The sequence below is a fragment of the Phyllobates terribilis genome, unplaced genomic scaffold (genome assembly GCF_046119375.1).
Source record: "Phyllobates terribilis strain yellow unplaced genomic scaffold, ASM4611937v1 Scaffold_12__6_contigs__length_324123572, whole genome shotgun sequence".
Lineage (NCBI taxonomy): Eukaryota > Metazoa > Chordata > Amphibia > Anura > Dendrobatidae > Phyllobates > Phyllobates terribilis.
In genome coordinates this window covers 194601823-194626451 of record NW_027362772.1, presented here as the reverse complement: position 1 = coordinate 194626451, position 24629 = coordinate 194601823, and the positions used below count along the sequence as shown (strand labels likewise).

General features: G+C 41.5%; 1 protein-coding gene across 3 annotated transcripts in view; it reads right to left on the bottom strand.

Moving 5' to 3' along the window:
- The window catches only part of SHISA7 (shisa family member 7), a 300898-nt gene extending 276641 nt beyond the window's left edge, over positions 1 to 24257 (bottom strand). For all 3 annotated transcript variants that reach the window (XM_073656548.1, XM_073656550.1, XM_073656549.1), the window contains exon 1: positions 23915 to 24257. The gene's annotated coding sequence lies outside the window, so the exon portion shown is untranslated. The remainder of the gene's footprint in view (positions 1 to 23914) is intronic.
- Between the last annotated feature and the right edge of the window lie 372 nt (positions 24258 to 24629).

The window sequence follows — 24629 nt, the reverse complement described above, 5'->3', positions numbered from 1 at the left end:
ATGCATGGCTCCCCTCATCCCTATTCTGGTATGCATGGCTCCCCTAATCCCGGTATGCGTGACACCCCTCACCCCCCCACTATACACACATCCCAAAAAAATAAACAGTTATACTCACCTTTCTTCTCTGTACTCCAGCGCTGCAGCGTCCTGTTCTGCCGGAGGCCGGGGGAGGAGTGCGGCGACAGAGAACCGCGCTGTCCGGCGCCAGAGCACCGCGCTTTCTGGCGCCATTTTGCTGAAGACACACTGTAAATGTGTCTTCAGTAAAATGGCGCCGGATAGCGTTATGCGCACGTGCCGATCCGACGCCTCAATCCGCCCCCGGTCTCCGCTGAAGAGAGGCGCTGCGGCAACGCTCCTCCCGGTCAGGTAAGTATGGCGCCGGAGATCACAGTGTGCGTTCATTGCCTACGCATACCGCAATCTCCGACGCCATACACCTCCTCTTACCTGTAACGGCTGGATGCGGTCTTCTGTTTGGAGCCAGACTGCGCGTCACGCATGCGCAGTCTATCGAGGCTTCAGACAGAGACACGCATCCCCCGTTATGATATAGTATGTCACATGGTCAATCAATCAGCTGCTTAAAAAGACGAACAAGGACAGAATCCCTCACAAACCATCAATACAATTTTGTTAAGGTGTATACGTATTTAAAATTTAAAAATGAGGACAATTGCATTTAGTTGACAGGTGTTCTTTCACTGTATGAACTCAGGGAAGATAAGTTTCAGCTGAGGTAATGGTCACGCCTGCACTCTGCAACTCGACTTAATGCTATGGGATTGACATGGTCGGTTGAGTGGCTGTTAGTCAGGGGCGTAACGACCGCGGTAGCAGAGGTCGCGACCGTGACTGTGCCCATGCAGATGGGGGGCCCGCCAATGCCAACGCAAATCCCCAACTGGATGTGCATCCTCGGACGCACATTCAGTTGGAGTGTATTGTGGCATAGAGACCCTTCGCCGTGCACATGTCTGGGGGCGCATGGAAGTGACATCATGTGCTCCCATCGCTTGCACGCTGAAGTCCCCTGTACTCCTTCTTGGTCAGTCCTCATCTGGAATACTGTGTCCAGTTCTGATCACCACATTTTAAAAAAGGCATTGAAAAACTGGAGCAAGTTCAGGGAAGAGCTACCAGGATAGTGAGCGGACGGCAAACTATGTCCTATGAGAAATGGTTAAAGGATCTGGAAATATTTATCGTGCAAGAAAGAAGGCTAAGAGGAGACTTAATAGCTGCCTACAAATATCTCAAGGGATGTCACAGTGTAGAGAGATCATCCTTCTTTTCATTTGCACATGGAAACACAAGAAGCAATGGAATTAAACTGAAAGGGAGAAGATACAGATCAGATATTAGAAAAAACTTTTTGACAGTGAGGGTGATTAATGAGTGGAACAGGCGGCCACAAGAGGTGGTGAGTTCTTCTTCAATGGAAGTCTTCAAACAGAGACTGGACAGACATCTGTAGGAGATGGTTCAGTGAATCCTGCATTGAGCAGTTGGCTGGACACTATGACCCTGGAAGTCTCTTACAACTCTAACATTCTATGAATTCAGTTGCTGGCTTCAGAAGAGGAAACTGCACAGCGGGGGAGTGGAGGGAGGGTGAGTATATCATGGTTTATTTTTTTCTGTACATTAACGAATAGCAGCAGAACGGGGGATATCTACCAGGGTGGGGGATATATATACCAGGAAGGGGGATATATATATATATACCAGGATGGGGAATATATATAATAGGATGGGGCCCAGGCACGATAAGAGACATATATACCAGGATGGGGTATATACCAGGATGAGGGATACAGTGGCATATAAAAGTTTGGGCACCCCTGGTCAAAATTATTGTTATTGTGAACTGTTAAGCAAGTTGAAGATGAAATGATCTCTAAAAGACCTAAAAGATGACACATTTCCTTTGTATTTTAGGCAAAATATATATATATGTTTTCATCTTTTACATTTTAAAAATTAATCTTTGGCCACAATGATCAAAGGTATATGTGGAGAAAAACGCACAGAATTTCAGGAAAAGAACATCTCGTCAACCATTAAGTATGAGGGTGGATCAATCATGCTTTGGGGTTGTGTTGCAGCCAATGGCACTGGGAACATTTCACGGGTGGAGGGATGGAAGATTGGATTCAATGAAATTTCAATAAATTCTTGATGTAAACATAACACATCTGTAAAAAAGCTGAAATTGAAAAGAGGATGACTTCTACAAATGACACATGTCGAATTCCACAATAGACTACATCAAAAGGCACAAGCTGAAGGTTTTACAATGACCCTCACAGTCCCATGATCTGAACATCATTGAAAATCTGTGGCTAGACCTCAAAATAGCAGAGCATGCAAGACGACCCAGGAATCTCACAGAACTGGAAGAATTTTCCAAGGAAGAATGGATGAAAATCCCTCAAACAAGAATTGAAAGACTCTTGTCTGGCTACAAAAAGCGTTTACAAGCTGTGATACTTGCAAAAGGAGGTGCTACTACGTACTAACCATGCAGGGTGCCCAAACTTTTGCATCGTCCCATTTTCCTTTTTGCAGTTTTTAAAATGTAAAAGATGAAAAAACATATATATATATTTTTGCCTGCAATACAAAGGAAATTTGTGATCTTCAACTTTAGCCCTTTTAAAGATCATTTCATCTTCAACTTGCTTAACTGTTCACAAAAACAGCAATTTTGACCAGGGGTGCCCAAACTTTTACATGCCACTGTGTATATACCAGGATAGGCCCCAGCATAAAGGACATACATGCCAGGATGGGGGATATATATACCAGGATGGGGCCAGGATAAGGGACATATATACCAGGATGGAGAGCATATATATATATATATATATATATATATATATATATATATATACACTCTACCATAATGGAGCCAGGATGAGGGACATATATACCAGGATATAGGACATACATACCAGGATAATGAGGGGGTGGTCCAAATCTTGTACTGGGGCCCATAAGACTCTAGTTGTGCCACTGCTGTTGGCCCACGTTATAGCAATTGGTGGGGAACCCAGAAGTTGGGCCCTCAGCAATCAGATATTTATCACCATTTCTGTGCATAGATGATAAATGTCCATCGTGGGACAACCCCTTTTGTATACCTACAAGCTTCTATCTTGTTATAGATGCATAGATTACTTTTTTATATTACAGAAAGCGTATGGTAGGGACTCCACTTACTCTGTTATAAACTAGTCAATTGAATCTGATAAAAGGTCAGTTTATTACAGAGCTTGGGGATTATGAATTCATTGATATTACCATAAAATAGGAAGTTTTTACCCTAAAGCAGTGATACATTTAGTCAGAATAAGGCTAACAGGAATGCACAGAGGCTTAGACCTAATGCTAACAATTATTTAGATGACTAAGTAACTTTGATACATGGAAATAAGCTATAGGTTTTGTCATCTCCCCTAGCACTTCTAAGGACATCAAGCAGTTGGTTTACTCGTTCTTGTCTCCAAAGTAGAGGGATGTTACCAATAAAATAAGAAATTAGCTCAATTACTCCTCTGGGTATCAGGAAGAAATTAGTTTGATGTCAACACGAGACACTGCAGAAGGAAATGTTGTTTTGCACTGAAATAACTTACATATATATTTTTAGTTTTATTGTTTCTGTTTCAAAATGTTTAAACAATGGCACTCTTCTTTGAAGAGATCAGACTTTGTGATTAAAGTTTGATTTAGTACTGAAATGTGCTGTTTTTGGTAATAACTTTTCTAATGCAGTTTTCCAGCCTTAAAAGAAAAGAAAATAACATAAATACTTACCTCTTCTCTTCCCCAGCGCTCACCTCTTAGTAAATTTGATGCATCTTACTTCAGCACACTTTCTATCCTAACTGGCATGAATAAAACACTAGTCTTGACGAGTTGGTGCCTAAAATTATTATATATTTTATTATATTCATATATATATATTTATTAAATTGTATATATTATATATAACTTAAAGCCAACGGTTCCCGGCAGAAAGTTAATTTCTACCGAGTGCAGCACTTTAAGTACAGCAGCCGGGAACCTTCATAACGCTATTAACCTGAGGATTAACCCTATATCTGAACGGTAATAGCGTTATCAGACATGACTGGTTCCCTTTAAAGGAAGTCTGTCATCTCCAAAACTGAAATTAAACTATTTAGACCTTCGTGTAATGGACTTAGCTCCTAAAAAATCATACTGGTACTGTAGCTTTTAGTAAATGTATTTTAGAGAAAAAGAGTTTTGTTACATGTATAAGTGATGGGGCTTTGGTGCATCCTTGGTGCCCACTCAGTTACAATAATCCTCCCCTCACAGTGATTGGAGTGCTGCTTGATGTAACTCCCCAGCCCTGTACACACTGACACTGTGTGTGCATGAGTTCGGCCCCTGCAGAGTCAGTGTGTGAGAATTCTCATCCCTCTCCTGTCGGCATCGGCTGCGCAGCTGCTAGGTTATCATTTGTTTAGCTAGGATTGCCAACTTAATTTTATTTATTTTTTTGACAACTTATCCGAACATCACGGACAGCCAATATTTATTACAGACACATTGGAAGACCATAATAATCATTAGGATTTTAAATTATGTGTCTATAGCCCATAATTCTGATAAGAACACATTAGAAGCACTTAACTGCGACCTGTAAAAGAGATGATAATTACAGCCATAGTTATCAACACAAGATTCTCCAGTTGCAAAAAAATTCATGAGCACCTCAATTTTTTTTACGAACCATGGAAAATAAAGCCCTATTGTTCCGGAATGTGCAGGAATTTCTGGACGCTTGGCAACCTTCAGCAAATGACTGCTATACACAGGACAAGGGGGATGAGAAATCTGCCCCTGTGCATTGACATTGTGCATGCAGGCGCTCGGCAGCTCTAGTCTCAGTATCTGCAGGGCTGGGGAGTTAAATCATGCAGCACTCCAAACCAAGCGCTACCATTCACTGCGAGGGAAGAGGCAGAGTATTGTAATTGATGGAACGGAAAAGTGCACCGAGCCCTTGGCCACGACAAGAGTGCACTGAAACCCCCTCATTTACATATGGAATAAAACACATTTATTAAAATCTACAGTACATGTATGATTTTTATAGGGATCCGCAATATAAAAATCTAAATAGTTCAATTTCAGTTTGAGGGGTGACAAACTCCCTTTAAATGAAAGCACATGTGAGAGAAAAGGCAGAGATTAACACAATATATGCAAATACTTTACAGCCAGGGATAAGGATTGCATTTGGCAGTAAGCCGCAGGAATGGAATGCTCAGGAATCATCCTTTACGTGACTTCATCGATGTTACTGGGCTATCATCATATTACAGGTTTTGCAGTGTTTTTTACTCACTTATATTGGCACATGTCACTGGGGTCTTGCCTTGTAAGCTCATGGATGGTCTGCTGGGGCACAGACTATTTGTCTTTTGTTCTGTGTGTTCATGTCTGTTTTTAGATGCTGTTAATTTATACGGATGTTTGTCTTGTTTGGTTGTATGAAGATCGTTTTGGATTACTTGAATGTGCACTGCTCTCCTTTTTTATTATATGTGTTTACTTTCTTTAGTATATTCAGATTTGCATGTTCACACATCAGTGGCACTTGGTAGATTTTATTGTTTTGCTGTTCCCTGCTTCACATGTAGGAGGTTTCTTATCAAGGCAAGTCCGATCTCCTGCTTTGCATTAATGAGGGGCAAACACCCCAAAACATGTGTCTGCATGGTGTGTCTGTTTTGGCTTCTTACCCTAAGTAAATCATGTGGCATGGTTCGTTGAAGGGTCGATATTTACTTTTAGGATTGCTACACACAATAGGTAGCACTGGAGTGAAATCTTCTCTGCAGAGGCTATTTGTGCTACTGGATAAAGCTGGACTAAATTCATACCGCAACAGGCAAACTGATAAAATGTTCACACTACATGTAGTGTCTGCATAAGCCTGCTAAATATGGGGACTGTTAGGTCATGATCACACGTTCAGTATTTGGTCAGTATTTTACCTCAGTATTTGTAGACAAAACCAGGAGCAGGTGATAAATACAGAAGTGGTGACATGTTTCTCTTATACTTTTCCTCTGTTTGTTCCACTCCTGGTTTTGGCTTACAAATACTGATGTAAAATACTGACCAAATGCTGAACATGTGAACATGGCCTTACTGTTATGATCTGCAACATGTACTAAGGAAAGAAGGGGAAAGCTGTCCCTACAGTAAGACTAAGCTGAATCCCTACGATGCAGCGGGCTGCCTGTTCCTAGCGAACGGACCCGCCTAAGTCCTCGGCTAGTCTGAACGAAGACCTATAGAATAAAGAAAGGAGTCCCTAAAAGAACTAAGGACTGGAACAAAAAATGGCACACCTCCTGAACAGAGAAGGTTGTTGCAGAACACAAAAAGACAAACTGACAAAAAGGTACTAGAGGTCCCACCTGGCTAGCAAAACAGTCAAACAACACTTAAGTCCAGCACAGCCAAAAGGGCGGAGCTGGAATATAAAGGCAGATGGTCACGTGACTGCAAAACACAAGATGGAAAAAACAAACAGGAGGGTTCTAACAGCACCCCCTCTTTTATGAGGATCCTCCGGATCCTCCAGACCCTGGCCTATCCGGAAACCTCTTGTGGAAAGCTCTAACAAGCCTAGGAGCAGAGACATAATCCGTCCTTACCCAGGAGTTTTCTTCGGGACCGAAACCCTTCCAGGAGACAAGATACTGTAAACTCCCTCTACGCCATCTAGAATTCAAGATACGAGAAATTTCATATTCGCCGTCTTCCACCACAGGAGGAATTGTGACAGTGGCATCTCTATCTGATACATCAGCCTTTTTCAACAAGGAAACATGAAACACAGGATAAATCTTCCAGGAAGTAGGGACATCCAACCTAACCGCAGACGGGTTAACAAGCTGAAGCACTTTAAATGGATCCACAAACTTAGGACCCAGTTTTTTAGAGGGAATCCTCAACCGCAGGTTCTTTGAGGACAACCAAACAATGCCACCCACAGTAAACAAAACCTCCTTACGTTTCCTGTCAAAATACTTCTTGGACTTCTTGTTAGCCTCTTGAAGGTTGCAACGTACATTAGTCCAAACTCTCTCCAAATCACCGGAAAAATTCTCCTCCTCCATCACCGCCGACCCCAATTTGAAGAACGAACCAAAAGACGGATGTCTCCCAGTACAACAAAAAAAAGGAGAACACCCAGCAGAGGAGGATGTATGATTGTTAAGAGCAAATTCTCCGAGAGGCAGAAACTCAGACCACACCTCTTGATTGTCCGACCACCAAACAACGCAAAAACTGTTCTACATCCTGGTTCTTTCTTTCAGTCTGTCCATTAGACTCAGGGTGATACCCAGACGAAAATGACAACTGGACTACCAACCTGTCACAAAAAGCACGCCAAACGAGAGCCACAAACTGAGGTCCTCTATCAGAAACAACATCCGTGGGAATGCCATGAAGCTTGACAATCTCCTTAACAAACGCCTTAGCGAGTGTCTTGGCGCAGGGCAACTTAATGAATGGAACCAAATGACACATCTTACTAAAACGGTCCACGACCACCCAGATGACAGTAAAACCCTCGGACACAGGCAGATCAGTAATAAAATCCATTGTGAGATGCATCCAAGGCACACTAGGAACCTCCTGAGGGCAAAGCAACCCCACAGGAGTATGTGAAGCCTTTGACCTAGCACATACCTTACATTGACACACCCTCTTGATGACTTCTTTCTGCCATCCAGGCCACCAAAAACTGTGACTGATAAGTTTCTTAGTCTCCGTAATTCCTGGATGACCTGCCAACCGAGACTCATGACACTCCACAAACAAATCTCTCCTAAAGGTTCTAGGCACAAACAACCTCCCATTGGGAGTGTTGGAGCATCATCTTGAGCTTTCAGAATCCCATTCTCCAAAACGGAGTCCAATGCCGCCACCACAACGCCTTTCTGTAAAATGCTCTCCTACTCCTCGGCACCGACCGCAGGAGAGAAGCTGTGAGATAAAGCATCGGCTTTAACATTCTTAGTACCAGGGATATAGGTAACAGGAAAATGAAACCGAGAAAAAAAAATGCCCACCTAGCTTGACGGGCATTCAAGCGCTTGGCAGCTTCCAGATAGATCAAATTCTTATGATCTGTGAAAACCTGAATAGGAAATCTAGCGCCTTCCAAAAAATGACGCCAATGTTCAAACGCGAGTTTAATAGTCAGCAACTCCCGATTTCAAACATCATAATTCAGTTCGGTTTCCGAATTTTTTTTCGAAAAGAAGGCACAAGGATGTACTCCATCCCTGTTCTCCTGAGACAAAACTGCTCCGACCCCCACAGATGAAGCATCGACCTCGACCAAAAAAGGCTTGGTCTCATCAGGCTGCATAAGGATAGGGGCAGAACTGAACCTCTCTTTGAGATACTCAAATGCTTCAATAGCCTCAGTAGTCCACTGGACCATATTCGCTCCTTTCCTGGTGAGATAGGTTAGAGGCTTAACAATTACAGAAAAATTCTTAATGAATTTCCTGTAATAATTGGCAAAACCCAAAAATCTCTGTATAGATTTCAAACCAATAGGCCTAGGCCATTCCTGCACAGCCTGAACCTTCACCGGGTCCATCTCAAAGCCCTCGCTGGAGACAATGTAGCCCAAAAAACTAATTTTCTGCACAGCGAACTCACATTTCTCCAGCTTAGCAAAGAGTGAATTATCACTCAATAACTGCAAAACTTCACGCACACTCTGCCAATCGGACTCCAGATTTGGCGAATAAATCAAAATGTCATCCAAATACACAACCACATTCTTACCAATCAAAGGTCTCAGGATGTCATTAATAAGGTTCTGAAAAAATGCAGGTGCATTGGTAAGACCAAAAGGCATCACCAGATTCTCAAAATGACCTACCGGAGTGTTAAAAGCAGTTTTCCATTCATCACCCTCCTTCACTCGTAACAAATTGTGTGCCCCCCGGAGGTCAATTTTAGAGAACCACTTGGCCCCCACTAACTGGTTAAACAAGTCAGGAATTAACAGCAATGGGTAGGAATTGCGTATGGTAATCTTATTAATTTCACAAAAATCCAGACATGGACGTAAACCCCTGTCATTTTTTTTAACTTAGAAGGTCTAATGTGACCAGCAGCCAGGCTAGTCTCTATGTACTCTTCCAAGGCCTTTCTTTCAGGGATAGTCATATTAAACAAGCGACTCTTGGGAAGAGTAGCTCCCGGAACAAACTGAATGACGCAATCATAATCCCTATGAGGAGGTAAAACTTGCGACCCCTCCTTGAAAAAACCCTCCAAAAATCTTGACTAGGTACTGGTAATTCCCCTTTTTCCACAGCCGCAATGCGACTATTACAACATTTATCATAGCACTTCGGACTCCAAGACTTAATCACATTAGTAGACCAGTCCAGCAAAGGATTGTGCAGTTTTAATCAAGGCAATCCTAGAACGACTGGAGAGGGTAAATTATCTACTACAGTCAAGTCCAAAATTTCTTGGTGAAGTCCATTGCTAGTGAGGGGAAATGCAGCAGTCTTGTGAGATACATTTCAAAGGAGTGTTATCAATTGCAATCACAGAAATAGGTGATGACAACGGTTTGGATTTCAGTTTAAGTTTTTCCAAAACCCCTTTATCAATCACATTAAGTGTTGAACCACAATCCACAAATACCTGAAATTCAATCAAATTTTCCTGCAAAGTAGTACTCCCTGAAAGAAAAACTCCCGCAGAGCGTAAATAAACAATACTGGTGTACCTAACTTTTTTTAAAATTTATTTAAATGAAGCTCATAATACTTAATCAAATGGTCAGCTTTACCACAATAAAGACACAATCCTGAGAGCGGAGCAACATCGCCCCAACCTCCATCGGTTCTCCGCCGTCTGAGCAGATTTTCTGGGGACTAGGACCTGGCATTACAGGAATCTTTACCTCATTTTGCCTGGACCTCAGCCTCCTATCCACACGAACAGCTAATTGCATGGCATCCTGCAGAGTCTCAGGTGTGGGGAATGCAATTAGCAAATCCTTAACCCTTTCACTCAGACCAGCAAGAAATAGACATTTCAGAGTAGGATCATTCCATTTAACTTCAGAAGCCCATCTTCTAAAGTGTGTGCAATAATTTTCAACATCACCTGACCCTGAATCAAACGCCTGAGTTCTGCCTCAGCAGATGAGATTCAATCAGGATCGTCATATAATAGCCCCATAGCAGAAAAAAATTCTTCTACCGACCTTAAGCATGAATCATTAGGTTGGAGAGAAAAGGCCCACCCCTGTGGTTCATTGCGCAAAAGAGACATAATAAAACCAATGCGCTGTGATTCATTCCCAGAGGACCTCGGTCTCAAACGAAAATATAACAAACAACATTTTTAAAGGAAAAAAAATCTTGCTGTTTACCATAAAAAACATCAGGCAGTCCTACCTTGGGTTCCACAAAATGCGCTCCAGAACAGCTACTCACGTGTTGCTGGAGCTCGGCCACCTCCAGAGACAATCCCTGCAAGCGTTGAGCCAAATCCTGGACGGAAACCATACTGATCCCCGAATTTCTTTCCTTTTAGTTTTTTGGGCTGGACTTACTGTTATGATCTGCAACATGTACTAAGGAAAGAAGGGGAAAGCTGTCCCTACAGTAAGACTAAGCTGAATCCCTACGATGTAGCGGGCTGCCTGTTCCTAGCAAACGGACCCGCCTAAGTCCTCGGCTAGTCTGAATGAAGACCTATAGAATAAAGAACGGAGTCCCTAGAAGAACTAAGGACTGGAACAAAAAATGGGACACCTCCTGAACAGAGAAGGTTGTTGCAGAACACAAAAAGACAAACTGACAAAAAGGTACTAGAGGTCCCAGAAGGACCGAGCAAACTGACAGAGATAGGCACCGAAGCACCAGGCTAGCAAAACAGTCAAACAACACTGAAGTCCAGCACAGCCAAAAGGGCGGAACTGGAATATAAAGGCAGATGGTCACGTGACCGCAAAACACAAGATGGAAAAAAACAAACAGGAGGGTTCTAACACTTACTATTGAAAACAAGAGGTTGTTTGTTATTGACTAAAACAGAAATAAGAATGAAACATTCACATCCACGAGCATTGACGTGACCAGAGACTGTAGTATCAAGCAAAGAAGCAACGACAGAAACAGGCGCCGTCAAAGTTTGTAACAGTCCAATATTTCCAATATTCTTAAGTAGTAATTTGCTATATGATTTGTGATATGGAGATTCTAGAATATTAAAGAGACAAATGAAGTCACTTCAATGGAGTTTAACATATATCTGGAATCATTTTCTTACGGGGTTTATAATATACCTGGAATAATTGGCATAACAGGTAAAACAAATTTGCTGACATTATATAAATAGGCAGAACACGGTCCTTAGTATATTTCAAGGTAAAAACAAAGGAAGATAGTATATTCTACCTCCATTTTCACCAAGATGAGGATTCATTAATTCATTCTAAAGAACTCTGAGTTATGATTACTCTGTAATGTCTTTACTGTCTGTACAAGTCCCCCTTAAAATTGGAAAGTGCTGCGGAATATGTTGGCGCTATAAAAATAAAAATTATTATTATTATTATTATTAACTACAGATCTTTAGGGGTATAACAGAAGTGCTGTCAATGGTCATAAAATGTGAACCAGAAACAGTAATAAAGTTTTATTAGAGTCGTGGTTCTAATAAAGCATCAATTAATTACTATTCCAGGGTCCAGCTTTACACATAAGCTTTTTCTCATATGTGGAAAACCAGTCCATGTAAGTTTCAGTGTGCTGGATCCATTTTTGATTCTTATGTCAGTTTTTACAATCCTTGCTGCATAAGGTTTTTCTTGTATGGAGAAAAGAATTTGTAGCTTCTCCTACCCATTAAACAGTAAAACCAACTAGCCACAGGGGACATCCGTGTACTATCCATTTCCTTAACAGGTCCTTTGGCTTGTATTGATGAATTTGATCTACAATGTGGATCAAAGTAAGACATGTCTCAATGACAATCTGTCCACAAAAAATGCACATGAAAATACAAATTGATCCTAAGTCAGTGATTGGTGATCGATCTTTAAAAATAACGGCTAGAATACATACCAAAAAAACTGATGTGTGAAAAAGTCCTGATCCTTTTTTTTTACTTTTTTTGACGGCACTAACACTCCCACAATCTCTGTAGGTCTATTCATACAATATAAATTAAACCAGAAAAAAAAGAAACAGGGATCTCCATAGTGCAAAGGACTCTAACACCATAAATGTAAGAGAACAGAGGAGTGAGCTCGCCTGGGTAGTTGTGTACCAGCCATAAGTCTATTGCGGGCCTGAGATATAATCAGCGGCAGCTTGCTCCTGACATTTAGTCCGGTCAACCACAGCAATATCAGTAGGGAGATTAAAAAAAATAAAACTGTGAAAAATGGGAATGTAGAGACAGCAGTGACGATAACAACAGGTACGACCTGACTGTGAGAAGCATTTAATATTTACTACTATTAAAGCAATAAACAGTTTGGCAAATCCTTTTCTACACTGACATGGTGTATTTTTTTTGTTTTTTTAAACTTCTTGTTCATACAATGTTGATTTCCTATTACCCCACGTCTATCAAGCATGAGTGATAAGCATCAGCTAGTTATCCCTCTTTCAACAGGAGAATATGTATGGGGCCACAGAAGTGGACATTGTACTGTATGGGGGCCAGAATGGTTAACTTTATATTGTATGGGGCCACACAGGGGAGCATTGTACTGTATGGGTGCCTCAGTGGGGGGACATTATAGTGTATTGTGGCCACAATGGGGAACATTATGTTGTATTGGAGCCACAAGGGGGACATTATACTGTATGTGGACCACAAAGGGGGACATAATACGGTATGGCGGGCACTGAGGGATGACATTATATTGTATAGAGACCACAACAGGGGGATATTATACTGTATGAAGGCCAAAGACGAGTACTTTATACTGTAGTAGGGCCACAATGGAGGAAATTTCTACTTGATGGGGCCTATATAGGAGAACATTATGCTGTATGTTAGCCAAACTGTGGGATGTATTATATGGGGGCCAGAATGGGATACATTATTGTTGTACAGTGGCCACAATGGGGGACATTATACTGTATGGGTGCTATGATGGGGGACATTATACTATACGGGGGCAAGAATGGGGGACATTTAGTTCCGTATAGGGCTAAAATGTAGGATATTATTACTGTATGAAGGCCAGAATGGGGGACATTTCTACTATGAAGGGGTCACAAATGAGGTCATAATTAGGGTAATATATTTTATTTTTGGAGATACTGTTACTGTGGGGGAAACAAAAGCTGTTCTGTGCAGGCAGGTGGTGCATAAGGTGCCTGCCCATGCACAGCAGGAGGGCCAACATACTTGACCAATCAGGGAGCGCCTCTTAGGAGCGTGTGTGCTCACCCTGATTGGTCGTGCTCTCTGGACCTCCAGCTGCTCACCTTGCCTTTCATGTGCTGTGCTGCTGTCTGCCCTTGGAGACACATCTTTTTTTCTGCCACTAATTATTGCTGCAACCCTCCGGGGAGGAGCCCCTTGGTTGCCAATACCATTAGTTGCCGGTTAACTGAGTCGTTATGACTCTTTGAAAATTATATCACTTCATTTGTTGTCTGGGGCTTATTACTTTATGATTAGTAAATGCAGGACATGCCAGGATTTCTGTCTGAGAGGGGGGGAAGGTGGGATTATTCTAAACCCCAGACTGTAGAATAATAAGCCAACTCTCTCTTCCCCCAGACAGTAACCATGGAATGAGCTGCATTTAATAATCTCATAATAATAGGCCGCTTATTTTTATGAGATTATTAAATGCCACAGTTATTGTCTGGAGGGGACTAAGAGCATGTGATGATGTATGATTATTTACTGCATAGCATGATTACGTTTTACTTAGCCCCTAGACAGTAATCATAATGTGTAGCAAACAATAATATATCACAGTCTCTTAGCTAGGCTAAGCTAAGGGTGGGTCCACACCAGCCCACCTGCAGCGTTAAATGACCACTGATCGGCTATGTTTACCGATCTGCCGTTGCTTATTAACATGTTTAGACAGACCAATCACATTTAACATGTACACAGAATGATCTGTAATAGATAGTCTATGTGAACAGAACACTCATTGTTATCAACAGCACATGCCCTGTTTACAAAGGAAGATGTGCTGCAGAGAATGATGATTTATAAGCCAGCCTAAAAATAATTTCTACCAATGAATGAGAGTTTTGCTCATTCATTGGCTGATTGGCAGCATGTTTACACTTCACAATGATCAGGAATTAATAATCCTGCAATGTAAATCCACCATAAGAGCATGTGATGGATGATTAGTGCATGTCCGTCTACCAGGACATTTTAGAGCACTTCATGCTTCCCTCTGCCCAGAAGCTTTTTGGAGGTGGAAATTTCATTCTCCAGCTGGACTTGGCCCCTGTCCACACTGCCAAAAGTACCAATACCTGGTTTACACACAACAGTATCACTGTGCTTGATTGGCCAGCGAACTCGCCTGACCAAGAGGAAGATGAGAGACACCAGACCCAACAATGCAGACGAGCTGAAGGCAGCTATCAAAGCAACCTGGGCTTCCATAACACCTCAGCAGTGCCACAGGCTGATCACCTCCATGCCACGCCGCATTGATGCCGTAATTGATGCAAAAGGAGCTGCGACCGAGTATTGAGTGCATTTACTGAACATACATTTCAGTAGGCCAACATTTTGGATTTTAAAATCATTTTTCAAGCTGGTGTTATAAAGTATTCTAATTTACTGAGATAATGACGTTTGTATTTTCATTGGCTGTAAGTCATAATCATCATCATTAACAGAAATAAACACTTAAAATAGATCACTCTTTTTGTAATTACTACATATAATATATGTGTTTCACTTTTTGTATTGAAGAACTGAGATAAATAAAAATTTTGAGGATATTCTAATTTTGTGAGAAGCACCTGTCTATATATATGTGTGCGTATATATATATATATATATATATATATATATATATATATATATACAGGGTAGTCCAAAAGTAGGTGGACAGAAAGTGTAATAAGGTTATGAAGGGGGAGATTTATCAAACATGGTGTAAAGTGAAACTGGCTCAGTTGCCAGTCCTCACAGACTCTTTGGAAAATGAAAGGTGGAATCTGATTGGTTGCTAAGGGCGACTGAGCCAGTTTTACAGATCTAGTTTTCACAGTTAGATCTCCCCCAAATCTGTTTTCTTTTCAGATCATTCAGATAACACATAATGGCAAATAATTTAAATACAGATCAAAGAAAATGGATTTTAACTGAGTATTGGAAATCTCAAAATGCTGAAACCGTTACAGCAAATTGGTTGAAACATTTGGTACTCAAGCCCCAAAGAGACAAACCATTTACCGCATTCATGACAAATTCAATGCCACTGGCTCAATCCTTAATGCTCCAAAAACTGGTCGACCCAAAACAGTCTGTACAGAAGATAATAAACAACTTGTTGCTGAATCATTTGTTCAGAGTCCAAAAAAGTCCACCAGAAAAGCCTCTTTGGAATTGGGAATTTCACGAGCTTCTATCATGCGAGTCCTGAAATCTATTGGGTGGAAAGCTTATCGTCCACGTCTAATTCATGGTTTATTGGAGGATGATCCAGACAGGCGGCTGCAATTTAGTGAGATTATGCTTAACGAAATTGAAGAAAATCCAGTAATTTTAGATAACATTATGTGGAGTGATGAAGCTTCTTTCAAATTATCCGGCCATATTAACAGACATAATTGTATTTACTGTTATAATGAGAACATGCATTTAACTTTAGAGCAACTAAATGAGCCTGGTGTCAATGTTTGGGGTGGTATTTCAAGTTTTGGTGTTTTAGGACCAATATTTTTTGATGGAACAGTCACAGGAGATAAGTATCTCGAAATTCTAATGAATCAAGTTGTTCCCCAGTTACAGCAACAGCCTAATTCAAATGACCTTTATTTCCAACAAGATGGGGCCCCTCCACATTATTCAAGAGTAGCCCGCGAGTATCTTGATGAAACATTTCCTAATAAATGGATTGGCCAAAGAGGCCCACTTGTTTGGCCGGCACGTTCACCAGACTTGACCCCAATGGATTTTTTCTTTTGGGGAGTACTCAAGGACAAAGTTTATAGTCGAAAAACAAAGAGTGTCAGTGATTTGAGAAATGACATAAGAGATGCATTTCAAGAAATTAATACCCAAAGAGACCCAAAAAAGTTTGTCGAAGCGTAAGAGGCAGACTTCAAAGCTGTGCAAATTGTAATGGAAAACAGTTTGAGCACCTGCGTTGATAACATTTAAGGGCTTTTGTATTATTGTTCAGAATAAAATTTAATTGTCAATGTTATGCTTGTGTTAGTAAATATAATTTTATATATAAATCAAAATAAATGTTATTATTTTCTGGCCACCTACTTTTGGACCACCCTGTATATATACATACATACCGTATTTTTCGGACTATAAGACGCACTTTTTTCCTCCAAAATTTTGGAGGAAAGTGGGGGGTGCGTCTTATAGTCAGAATACTATATACCTGTATATACTGTATGGCTCTGCGTGGTAGGAGGTGTGGGGGAGCGGCAGCAGGGGATCAGCGTGGCACAGGAGGCAGCAGTCGCCAGCTGCAGCCTACCTGTGCCCACTACTAAAGAAAATGAATATTCCCTGCTCCCCACGCTCATGGGCATGGAGAGCAATGAATATTCATTTTCCTTACTAGCCGGCACACTGTAGCTGCATCGCGGCAGGTACATGCGCGGTTCGAATAGCGAGAGTGTCGGCAGCAGAGCAGGAAAGCGCTGGAGGAGAGAGGAGGTGAGTATGATTATTTATATTTTGTGGGCAGCGTGATGGGGGCTCAAAGGCTGCCATGCATACCAGGAAGGGGGATCAAGGGGTGCCATGCATACCAGGATGGGGGATCAAGGGGTTCCATGCATACCAGGATGGGGGATAAAGGGGTGCCATGCATACCAGGATGGGGGATAAATGGGTGCCATGCATACCAGGAAGGGGGATCAAGGGGTGCCATGCATACCAGGATGGGGGATCAAGGGGTGCAATGCATACCAGGATGCGGGATCAAGGGGTGCCATGCATACTAGGATGGGGGAATAAAGTGTTGCCATGCACACCAGGATGGGGAGTCAAGGGGTACCATGCATGAGGGCCACGTATATCAGGATGGAATGGGGGCCACGTATACCAGGAAGGGAGGGGCCATAAATACCAGGATGGAGGATATTAACAGAATTGGGGAACATTACCCCAATACCAGTGTCAGCAGCAGACCCCATATTTTGCTTACATTTTTCTTTCCTATTTTCCTCCTCTAAAATCTTAGGTATGTCTGATGGTCCGGTGCGTCTTATAGCCCGACAAATACGGTATATATATATATATATATATATATATATATATATATATATATATATATTTTTTTTTTATTTCATTAAATGAGGAAAAAGGGAGGATGATTCAAATTTTGATATATATCTTTTTTCATATTTTTTAAAAACTTTTTTTTACTTTTTACTGTATTTTGTAGTCCACTTCAATCTGCGATCGTCTGATCATTTGTACTACCATAAGAGCCCTGTAGGGTTGCCAATTTGACTTTTTATTTTTTCTGGACAGCTTATTAAAAAAATCACGGACAGACAGTATTTTTACAGACACATTGGAAAAGCATATGACATGATTTTGATTAAATGATTTATATCTACAGCCCAGAATTCTGATATGAAGACATCAGCTGCATTCACTGTAAACCATAAAATAATGATGATTACAGTCAAAATAATCTGTATAAGTTTCTTCAGCATCAAAATAATCACAGACACATTCAATTTTTTTTAAGGACAGGGAAAAAAGTGCCCTATTTTTATGGACTGTCCTGGAATTTCTGGACGGTTGGCAACCCAGTTGCCCTGTGACCATGTGGCACCCCAGGGGTCTGGTTGCCACAGTGGCATTGCCTCCCTCAAAAGAGGTAATGCCTTGCCTGGAAGCTAGCAGGGGTCCCCTAGTCAGGTATACTAAACATGCAACACTTTCCTGGCTCCAGACCAGCAAGGGGAGCCACTCCCCTTGGCAACTGGGATCTGGGGGCGGGGTTAGCGGCCGCGACCAATCAGCAGAGCGGTGTTTAATTTTAGCGCCAAGATCACTGATTGGTCGCGGGCGGAGAGCGCGACCAATCAGCGAATCGTATTGGTGAGGATGGGGGAGCGGAATCGTATTGGTGGGGACCGGGGAGCGCCGCTGCCTGTGCGGCTACTTCCGTTGCGAGAAGCCGGGAGATGAGCGACTGCTCGCAGCAGAAGTATCCCGACCCGCAGCGGCGCTCCCCAATCCTCCCTTCCGCATGGATGTCAGCGCCGCTGCCTGTGTGGGTACTTCCGCTGCGAGCAGCTGGGAGATGAGTGGCCGCTCACAGCAGAAGTATCCCGACCCGCAGCGCCGCTCCACGGTCCTCCCTTCCGCATGGAGGTCAGCGGTGCCGGCGGTCGGGGTCCTTCTGCTGCTACCGGCCGGGAGATGAGCGCCTCGCGCCGGTCATCTCCCGGCTGCATCTCCGTCCCGCAGATGAGCCGCTAACGGCCGCCATCTATTTTCAGAAATCCCGCGGCGCTGATTGGCCGCTGCCGGACCAATGAGCGACGCGGGATTTCCAGGACAGACAGACAGACAGAAAGACAGACAGACGGGATAAGACGATTATATATATAAATAGTCCTATTTTGTACTGATTGATGGCACTTCTCTAAACAGAGTGACCCAGGACTGATGGTCGGAGGAGCTATGTGGGGATAGTGCAACAAGAAATCATGAGCACTCAAATCCTCTGTCTTGGTGTCATCACTAAAGTGATAATGCCTGATAGTCATATCACTCCTGAAACAGTTCCTATGACATGTCTATAAGCTGAGCTTGTACAGGGCAATATGGAGCAGTCTACCCAATAATAATAATCATGACAGTTTTAGAGAAACCTGTCATTGGTTGTGTTTCACCCAAAAGTTAGGTAACTAGAAATGTAACGTGTTGATCAAAATGCTAAACAAGCACTTTACCACCTGTGATGGTAGTCCCCATCCACACTAACAGCACACTGACATATTCTCTAGAGCAATTCACATGTTCAGTGGTCCACATGAGAAAATGGAGATGTTCCACTTTGGTTTGATTTGTGAACCAAACTTGTCCATGCAAGTCAATGCGTCCACAAACAAAAAAATGGATAATAGATTGATGCCATCCAAATCGCACCAATGTACTATCCAGAAGTGGAAATAACTGTATTTTTTTCAGACAATCGGTCTGCATAAAGAGACAGACATGTGAACATACCCTTTAACTATAATAGAAAGTCTCCAAGACTTCTCTTGTGCTGCACGAATTCTCTGGAATGCACTACCCAGGACAATTCAATTAATTCCCAATACCCACAGTTTTAAGCGTGCCCTCAAAACACATTTTTTTACACTGGCCTATTGCCTCATCTCACCTCACTTATCTAACTATTCCAATTTTGTTCTACCAAAATTTTCCTCACAACCTGGTCTCTTGTAGCTTCTGTTCACACACCTTCCATGCACTTAATAGCCCTCTGTGCCTGTACTGGTACTGGCTGGTGACCGGTTCGTGCAGTGTTATGTGACTACTATGTATTATATTGATGGCTGGATCGTATAATATAAGCACTTTTTACCATTCACCTTTCGTGTCTCCCCCATTTCTTCATAGATTGTAAGCTTGAGAGCAGGAGCCTCGCTCCCTCCTCTTGGTATCTGTTGATTTATGTGTTATTCTGTAATGTCTTTATTGTCTATACAAGTTCCCTCTGTAATGTAAAGTGCTGTGGAATATGTTGGCGCTATAGAAATAAAAATTATTATTATCATTATTATTAAAACCATTCTGCTGCTCATAAGTTCAGTCTTTTGGGTATTGTTTTTCCACTTCTGGTTTTGAAAAAGCTCTGGTGGGAAAAAAGAAAATGTATGTCACTTCTTTCAAGTAGTCCCTAATGTAATTCACTCTAAACTAGGGACTATACAATCAGTAGGCTGCAAAAAAAACCTCCACAATGCTCTAGAAAGTACTTCAGGAACTGCAAAACTCTTCCAAAAACTACCAAAAAAAGAAGCATATACTGCATAAGTTTCTACTTGGGAACGCCATTTTTGATTGCCTCAAAAAAACTCACTGATATTTTTCAGCTTGAATTTTGAACTTCAAACATGGTTGTTGTTGTGTATTAGACTGAGGCAATACCAATCCTATTAGGCATTGTGTCGTCCTGTGAAAGAGGGCATTTAAAGGGAATCTGCCACCAGGTTTTTCGCTGCCTCATCTAAGAGCAGCATAATGTAGAGACAAAGGCCCTGATTCCAGCGGTGTGTCACTTACTGGGCTGCTTGCTTCACGTTTGATAAAATAACTGCTTTATCTGCAGCAGATCTAGCAGTTCTCTGAATGCTGAGCTCTGTATAACCCCGCCCACACCACTGATTGGCTGCTTTCTGTGGACACTGTGCATAGGCAGAAAGCTGCCAGTCAGTGGGGGGAAGTTATACAGAGCTCATGAATATGGAGGACTACATGGCAGCAGGTTTATTAGTCCTCTAGTGATAATTTCATACTGATAACACAATGAATTTATCAAAATTACAGCAAGTAGCCTAGTAAGTGACACCGCTGGAATCAGGGGCTCTGTCTCTACATTATACTGCTCTCAGATTAGGTGGCAAAAACCTGGTGACAAATTCCCTTTAAAGAGCAATATTTCTGAAATATATTTAGGAATTTCCCTAAAAACCTCCTAAAGGATTCATTTTAGTCAATGCCAAAAGTGACTACTGATTGAAATGGCTTCATGGGAAGTGCTATAGAAGGGGATTAAGGGTCCTGATTTGAATGTAACAAGAAGTAATATCTGAATGAGATGTTTCTATAGCTTTCATCTGGGTGCTTGAGTTTCCTCATACTTCAAAAACATATTGGCTTCCTATGGAAAAGGCCCAAGTGGGCGCCTGTGTGACTGGGATAGAGATACAGACATTAGATTGTGAGTCCTCATGGAAGGCAAGGACTGATCTGAGCATTGTGGAGTCTGCTATCACTACATAGGAACTAAATCCTGAATTAATGACAGGTTTTAGAGACCTTTTTACATTTTTAAATACGTTACTTATTATGGGGTGGGACCTATAAACTCTCATGTTTAATTGATATGCTGTAATTCTACTGGGTTTATAGCTTTATCCCATTATGCATTCTCTTAGTGAATTTCTGAACAGCTTGTGAATCTATCATAAGGAATCATCTGGGCAAGCAAATGTAGATAAACAGGAAAAGGTAATCTAAAAATGTCAGATCACTTCTCATTGTGATCTGCAAAGGCCCAAAGGCCCAGTTCTTGTAAAGTACATGCCTACCACTGTGAACATTTGGTTTTCGTTTTATTGTGAAGCAAACAACAAATAGGACAAAATAACTGAAAACTTCAGTGTGAATGACTATTCATCCCTCTAAACTATGGTACTTTGTAGAGCCTCCTTTTGTGGCAATTACAGCTGCAAGTCGCTTTGGATAAGTCTCTGTGAGCTTTCTACATCTTGACACTGGGATTTGTATCTATTCCTCAAGGGAAAACTGCTCCAGCTCCTTCAAGTTAGATGGTTTCCCTGGTGAACAGAAATCCTCAAGTCTGACCACAGATTCTCACTTGGATTAAGGTCTGGGCTTTAACTAGGTCTGTGCTGTCTCTCCGATTAATGCCCTCCTTGCCTGGGCGGAGAGTTTTGGTGGACGGCCCTCTCTTGGTAGGTTTGTTGTGGTACCATGTTCTTTCCATTTGATAATGGGATTGATGGTGCTCTGGGTATCATCAGTGATTAGGATATTTTTTTATAACCCAGCTCTGACTTGTACTTCTCAACAACTTTGCCCTGACTTGTTTGGAGATCTCCGTGGTCTTCATGGTGTTTGGTTAGTGCTGCCTCTTGTTAATGGTGTTGCAGCCTCTGTGGCCTTTCAGAAAAGGTAAAGTGTATATATGCACAGACATGTGACATTAGATTGCTCACAGGTGGACGTCCTGTCACTAAGCATGGGACTAATGAGGGGAATTGCTTGCACTACAAATGTTTAGGGGCTTCATAGCAAAAGGGGTGAATACATATGCACATGACAATTTTTGGTTATCTGATCCCATACATTAAATTTATGCTAATATTTTTCTCATTTTCACTTTACTAACTTACACTATTTAGTGCTGAAGCATCAAACACAAATGAGATTACAAAAATATTTAAACACAGGTTGTAAAGTAGCAAAATAGGTACAAAGCCGAGAGGGTGAATACTTTTGCAAGCTATATATATATATATATATATATATATATATATATATATATATATATATATATACACTAGGGACGGACATACCATTGGTGCAACCTGTGCAGCTGTGCAGGGACCCAAGAGGTGAAGGGGCTCTCTAGTAGCTCCAAAGCAGGTGGGATTGTGCATTATGATCAGGTATTAGACTGCAAAGGGCCCAAATATTATTCCTGCAAAGGGGCCCTCATCTATGTCCACTCCTGTTTGTTTGTGTGTGTATATATATATATATATATATATATATCTACATATATATTTATATAAAATTCTCCAGCAATTGTCTGATAAATGTACAAAACGGAAGGTTTTCCTTGATTACAAAAATGATTTGTCTGGAGTGGAAGACACAAGATTACATGAATTTGAAAGCTATTCCTATAGTAGACATCTTTTACAAATTGCCCTTTAATTTTTACCATTTGTTTTCACCCATCACCACCCATTCATTGTACAAAGCCCTCATCCCATGTAAAGCATGCCAGGCAGTCTGTACTGTTTCCATGGCAACCAACACTGTGGAAATGGCACCCTTCCCCCTATCTGCTGCTCTAGGGATGCTGTTTTTACTCTTCCTGATTACTCCCCTCCTCCTCCCATTAACTATACACCATCCTATATAATATTCTGGTGCCCACTGGACAATACCCGGTTGGTATCATGCACCAAATCCGAGCAGTCAGGATACGCACGAGTTGCTCCCTTGCACCCAGTGCACACTGCTGATGCACACAGTGTTGCGCAGTATCACGGTGAATGTGAGATCTACATTCCCTCAGAGGCAAATGAAACAATGTGTGAAATAAACTTCATCAGCGCTGCGCCTTTCTCCGGACGGACTGCGATTGTCGGGATCATTGATGGCCGGTTACAGCGATCATAATGTTTGCATCCAGTCATAAAAAGGTTTTTCATTCAGGACACACGCGCACACAGGCTGCGCCTGGCTACATCCATTGTAGTAAATGTACACATCAAATGACAAGATCAGACTATATATATCCATTGTCCATATGCAGAAAAAAATATGGCAGAGCATAAAATTGGGAGAAAAAAAATCTCTGGAAGACACTTGTTTGCCAACATGTTAGATAAGAAATGTGCAGTGTAATGTAAAGTAATTACTATCTGATACTAAAAAGATGGAAAGAAGAAGCAGCTGACAGGCAGCAATACTACTGTCATGATCCGACGGGAAATAATCGGAGAGCAGCACAAAGAGCAGATCGCTGGGGGACGTGCCCAGCTAGGAACACTCTCCAGAAACACACAGACATATTAGAATTACAGCAATCCTATCCACATAATAGCATTACTGCTGCACTCCGCTAATGGGATCAGCAACATGACCAAAACAGATCGCTTACCTCTTTCATAGAAAATGTATCAAGTATAAAATCCAGTATTGTTGCACATATTCTATTTTCCTGTGAAGAGTATCCATGCAAAAAAACATACAAAAGAGGAGAAAAAAGTATGTCGCTTATTATGTTGTCTTATCTTGCATTTTCTTCTTTTATTTATTAATAAACAGTTTGATACAAAAAGAAACAGACAATAAAAATTAAGCACTTCTTTTAAAAAAGGAAATTCTTCTATGCTTACAAAAAGACTGGAAAAAAAATAGATCTAATGTCTATTTGATTCCATTGGATAAAGCAGCCCTCCCCTTCTCTAAAGTCATGTTCTTATTGGAAGAAGATATCAATGGGTGTCTGATTTTTTTTTTATAAATCCACCTAGCTCCCTCCCCATTTCCAATATATCTCCTCCTTTCCAGTAAAGATTGCATCAAGAAACAGTCAATTCTCCACGTCTGATTGGTTTTGCAGGGAAGACATAAAAAATAGCAGCTGTTTTAACCTTTCTTGGCCAAGCTATTGTGTTCTGCAGTATGAATAAGATCTCTATGGCAGTAAATAGCTTTGCTTTTTTTATTCTGTTTCTGAGGAGCTTCTTCCAATACACTGCATCCCTTAATCTACTGTCAGCTTTTCATTTTATTCACCAACCTCTTTATCTGTCAGCTGTCAAGAGAACAGCGGCAGGATTGGGTGTGTTGGAATATTGATTCGGGGCTGA